This window comes from Lactuca saligna, chromosome 4, assembly GCF_052625555.1.
Source record: "Lactuca saligna cultivar CGN05327 chromosome 4, ASM5262555v1, whole genome shotgun sequence".
NCBI classification, from domain to species: Eukaryota; Viridiplantae; Streptophyta; class Magnoliopsida; order Asterales; family Asteraceae; genus Lactuca; species Lactuca saligna.
In genome coordinates this window covers 121,053,882-121,060,011 of record NC_136420.1, presented here as the reverse complement: position 1 = coordinate 121,060,011, position 6,130 = coordinate 121,053,882, and the positions used below count along the sequence as shown (strand labels likewise).

Genomic DNA, 6,130 nt, shown 5'->3' with positions numbered 1-6,130 from the left:
CGGTTTCGAAACGCTGCTCCAATTAAGTTCCGGTTTTCGATAAAATTCGTTGTAAGTGTGCTGCGCTTACGCAAATATAGCTTTCAAATAATTATAGGAATGTTATTAGGTCCTTAAAATAATTATTTGGGCTATTATTATGAGTTATATTGAGTGTTATTAACGCGTATATAATAATAATAATAGTCAGACAATTAATTTGTTGCGGTTATCATTAGACTAAACCCTAGTGGTACCGATACTAGGTTTTATCGAAGGAAAATCGTTGTGAGAGTATCGAAGCGCTGTCCGAGTGCTGAGTTACCACCTTTCAAGTGAGTGCATGGTCCCTTTCATCTTACACATAGATATGAAGTATTTTATTATAAATTGCGTGCTATGTGTGCATATTGTCTGAATACTTGTTGTCTATGCTGGTGAAAGATTTTTATACATGTTTTAAATGATGTAAATTGTATAAAGTATTTTATATCTACAAAATATGTTGGGTAAAACATGGGTAGATGAATGATGAGGGATAAAAGCAGAAATAGAGGAACATTAGTAGCATGGACCTAGTGCCCTATAGGTATACATTGGCAACAGTGGACCTAGTATCCTATAGATGAGCCCTGGCAGCTGTGCCACAACTCGTAGATGTTTCAGATCTACGGTAAACGTCCTAGCAGCTGCGCTCTAAGGATAGTATCGGCAGCTGCGCCTAATAGGGAGCCTTATGACCATGACAGTAGCGTTTAAAGGTCAATACCGACAGAAGCGCCTCATAGAAAATGTCCCAATTCTGGCAGTTGCGCCTAAGTGACAAGATTAGCAGTTGTGCTTGACCAATGTGTCATTGGCAACAATGGACTTCATGTTATTTCCTTAGGATGATCCTTAGGAATGAATGAATGAGAAATAGTTGATTCTCAGGATAGATCCTTAAGAATAAAGAAGATAATGGGGATGGGTAATTGGGTTGATTGTTTGATTGTTTAAACATAATAATTATATTATTATGGGTTGAAAAAACTATGTACTCACCGGATTTCCCAACCTGACCCACTCAGTTTATTTATATCACAGGTGTTGATACGAAGTCACTTTACACAGAGAGATTTAAAGAGATGTAGATCACTAGTGTAAATAAATGTAAGTTCTGTTTATGCTTATGTTTCTGTATTAACGATGACATCTCAAACGTTTTGAAATGAATAAAATACGTTTCTTCGAAAATGTTTTAATAACGTATCTATCATGTTTTTATGGGAACAAATTCCGCAACATTTTTATTAAAAGATGAACTCTGATTTTTATAAAGCATAAACAAAAAAAATCGGTCTTTTCTGGCCGTGAAAATGGGATGTCACACCTTCCTACGAAAATCATGGTCGTTTTATGAAAGTTGCATTATCTTGGTCATTTTATTTAACGACGCCTTCTTTTGTGGTCATTTGTTGAAATTTCCCGCCTTTTTTCCTTAAATTGCCAATAATTTTACCTATAAATATGTTTATACTCCATTTTTAAAAAAAATTATTACCCCAAATGTTCTTTCGCTTGATAAATATACAATATGCTATACATAGGTAAACTCTACTAAAAAAATAGTTTCTTTGATGAAAGTGTGTGTGTATCCAAAAACACCACCTATACATCGCACCCATGTACATGCTGGGAAATAACTTTATAAACCATACCAAAAGCCCTAGAAAAAAAAATCCCTAGAATAAGTGTAAGTGTCTGAACAATATATAAAATGAATTGGTATGGTCATATAAATTCTATACAACCTTTAAATAATTTTGAATGTCCATATCAAAGCCCCAATCAAAACCTATCATTTTCGAAAATTTTGCATGGGTTGTAAAATGAATTGGTACGCGTTACCTAATCCGTATGAGCTGTAACATATATGGTCATACCAAATCCATTAGGTCTTACATATTTTGAATAGGTTTCCCCAATCAAAACCTATAGTTTGCCAAATTTTTGCATGGGTTGTAGAATGAATTGGTATGCGTTACGTAATCCGTATGAGCTGTAACACATATGGTCATGCCAAATCCATTAGGTCTTAAATGTTTTGAATAGGTTTCACATTGTATTTAAAACAACTTGGAAAGTGTACCAAATGTGCTCTCTCTCTCTTGCCTATTTTCAAGATTCACATCCTTTTTAGTCAACTTAGGGACCAATTTCAATGATTAAGAACCCTCATAGGATATTGGAAATATTAATCCATAACAATTTTGTACCCGCAATAAAACAAAAGTCATTAAATCTAACAATTTTTTCTATTTTCAACATCTTAGCACATCTTGTTACATTCCTCGATAGATTTAGCAATACATTCTAATCACCAATCCAAAATCTAAATGTTTTCCAATCGATTCTTCTACCATTAGAGACAATATCTCTAACTAATTATTAATCTCCTTTGATATTTGATCCATAATTTAGCGATTTACTCTATGTATTAAGCGGCATATTTGTCAAACATTTTTGCATACAAGGATTATATTAAATAATTAGGATTAAGATTGATCTATTTGGTGTAAAAAATATATATATTATGCGTCCATTGGGGGCGATAAGGAGTATGATAAGACATACACCATACTCAACATCAACAAAGTTGGTAAAGGTTAGTTGTTAAATGGTTTTGGGTACATATGTTGGTTGTCCCAGGAGAATTAAAACTTGTAGTAATATGTTGATTAAATTTAACAAATAAAATCATGCTTTGTTGACATTAGCTAGTGCATAATCATTTGATGGCAAGAGTTAAGAGATTTTGCCAAAGCTTTTTGGTTTAGCCAACAATAAATGCATTTTGTTGTTTCTGATAGTGATTATAATACTTTACTGTTTCTAACAATTGTATGGTATTGTGATGTTAAATACAAAGTCGTCCAATTATAAGCTTTCTTTCTTTTTACCTAAAACTCCAGAACATTAAGAAAGTTTGGTTTCCTTATATTCTTTCGAACTCTATAAGATAAATAAAATAATAACTTTCTGTTCTCTTTTCCCCTTTCCATAATTTTCTTTTCGGCTCCTTTCTCTAAACAAAACCTGAGAACACAATGTAAATGCATATATAGTTTTTAATTATCAACTTTAGAATTAGCAGGAATATAACTGATCCACCGTTTACACATGGAATATCAATTTTTAGCGAAACACGGTCGAGTCGTGGTAAAAGATAATGTGGTTTTATACCATGGATGCGGTAGTTGTGTATAATAATACATATGCGAAAAAATGTTATCATAAGTGGCAATTTTTGTATGGAGAAAGAGGGCATGAAATATTGATTTGGGCAAAGCATGATTGTACCAGAAAATTAAACATTGCAAAATAAATATTTTGCATGCAGGGACGATAAAGGAATTGGGTAGATGTAGTTGAGTTTCACTTTAATTTGTAGGCCTTGAAGCACAACATCTGCATTTAATTACGCTTTTCGGTGCTTGATAGCTTATGAAAAAGGTCATATAGTTTAGGTGCGATGTGCTAACAATTGGTCTAGCTTTTACTGAAAATCAGTTGGGATTATCACCAAGATTTTTGCGTCGTCTTGAGAAGCATGGAGGTGATAGTGATTACAAATAGAAAGATTTTGTTTAGTATGAGAGAATGGAGCATGCTGGACATCCAGAAAGAAAAGTAGGTAGGTAATTGCTTAAGTTTCTAAATGATTTTAGTTTCAAATATAGTAACATCATAGGGTTTGGAGAGAGAGCTAATAGATACAGAAAGCAAATTATTTATTGTCTAGATGTAATTAACTTCCAAGTAATGTTGGTTAAATCACAATTTTGACAAAGTGTTTTAATGTTTTTTTACTTATAAGTAAGTATTCCTTCAGAAGGTGTTTTACCAATACAGAGACTGATTTTGAGTATGCATGCTCTTACTTCAATATCGATCCCGTGCTAATTGTGACAGTCTCTGCAATCGAGCAACTTCAAGTAATGGCTACTGCAGTTAAGCCATTAGTTGAGTCGGTTGCATGCATGACATAATAAAGGCAAAGTTATGGAGTCCCACATCGCCTCAAGGAAAGCAAACAGAGAATGTTGAGTAGGTTTAAAAAGGAAGGCCTTTCCCTTACGCAAATTTCATACCTTTCTCGGCCTTTTGGCTATGATCAAGTGTAGTATATGTTCTGATCAGTTTAATATCTGATATGTGGGCCATCGGCCCACTCGATATTAATCTTATTTTTTATGGGGAAAGATCCGTCACAATAGCTTGCTATTGGGGTCTTTGAGTGTCGCCTTGGCGTTGCACTATTGCCTTGGCATGGCGCACCCCTCCAAATCAAAACTTTAACCTTTTCATTTCTAATGCATCCATACGGAGAGTTGCAACAGGTACCATTGACCCTTGTAGTTTACCTTTAAAAGGGACTGTGTGACCCTTGTAGTTTACAGTTTAATATCTTATATGTGGTTCATCCCACTAACCCTGCACCAAAGAAATCTGAGCAAGAACCAATTCAGTTTGTGAGTTGAAGAAAACTATGGTATTAACATCAATATCAAGAACCACTTCACTTTTCCAACTGCAGGCTGCCCATAAATGCTAAATAGAGTTGCCATGCATATCACTGATTGCAGCAATCCATACTATCAAAACCTCACAAAAATTGCAAAACAAGTATAAATTCCCTGGGGATGCATCATGCATGGGAATCGAGCCATCACTTTCAATGCCAAACTCTTCCATCAGGTTACCATTCGGCCGGTATTCATTCCCCACTCTTGCTATTATCAAAACCACACAATCATTTCACCCATCAACTAAGAAACCAGGATCCCGTTTCGTAAAGTAATAAAGATTTTGTGGCTATTGAGTTCACCAAAATGTCCAAACATGCAAAACCGGGAGTTTAACTGCAAAACCGGTGGAGCATATGTCATACTAGGTCCTCATATCAAGTATAGAGCTTCACGACTAAAAATAGAGAATCATTAAAAACGATGGACAAAATCTTGGTTGTCTCTTTGAGCATAAGCCCGAGATATATAAGATACAAAGTTGATTAAATTTAACCATTAACACCTAAGTAGCTGGAGTTCGTAGTCAAACTTCTTGTTGACTCAGTCAATGAGAAATTACCAATTGCAATTGTCGTGAAATAGATCTAAGATAACTGAACAAATATTTGACAAGTTTGTGCTGCCCACAAAACTTTATCAACAAGACAAACATGATTATTTATGGTTAACTTGTTCGGATGATTCATATTTCCACATTGATCTTATCTTAAATTATAAGCTAATTATTTCATAGACATAATCAAACCTATTATGTTGATCCGACAAATTGTCTTCCTCCCTGCGTATAGTTCATTAGCAACAAAAATGATTTCACAATATTGCGTATTACTATTATATTATATATATATATATATATATATATATATATATATATATATATATATATATATATATACACACACACATTACAATGTTAATCGACTATACAATATCTTAATTGCAATAAAAAACACATCATTGAAACATAACACCAATTATTGTTAACGGAGGAGTGCTCTAGTGAAAGTTTGATGATTTAAGTCTTGTTGTGGTCAAGAATTGTAGATTTAGAAGTAGCATAATGGTCATGTGTATGTCATTCTACAACAAAATGTATACATGAATCTTGTTGGCCCTTATTTGTTATTACCTTGCTTAACCTGAAGTCTACGATAAGAATTTCTCTAAGTCAGATATTACTACAAGTTTGTTATTTTATCGACTTATATATATATATATATATATATATATATATATATATATATATATATATATATATCATAAAATAAATTATTTTTTCATCTTGATTTCAGGGTTTAAATTTCAACAAGTCAACATAAGGTCTCTCCTTGTTGCAAGTTACTCCATATATATCACTATGTAAACATCTACAATGATGAATTGGTAATATGACTTCTAATGTCGAACCTTATAATCTTATGAATCAACATACTTCACCTTAGTACATCAACGTCACCGTATCAATCATTAACCAACTCCTTTCTCGATAGTGTAAAATATACTTTTGCAACATTGTTTCCAGATGTGTTATCTTTGTGATAAGATACTTTTAGCTTATATTTTAACTTATATTTGTAAAG

At 33.2% G+C, this 6,130-nt stretch overlaps 1 non-coding gene across 1 annotated transcript; it reads left to right on the top strand.

Moving 5' to 3' along the window:
* The first annotated feature begins 4,108 nt into the window (after positions 1–4,108).
* LOC145044370 (U2 spliceosomal RNA) lies at positions 4,109–4,304 on the top strand. The gene has a single exon (XR_013681326.1). It is a non-coding gene; the product is annotated as a U2 spliceosomal RNA (small nuclear RNA).
* The last annotated feature ends 1,826 nt before the right edge of the window (positions 4,305–6,130 follow it).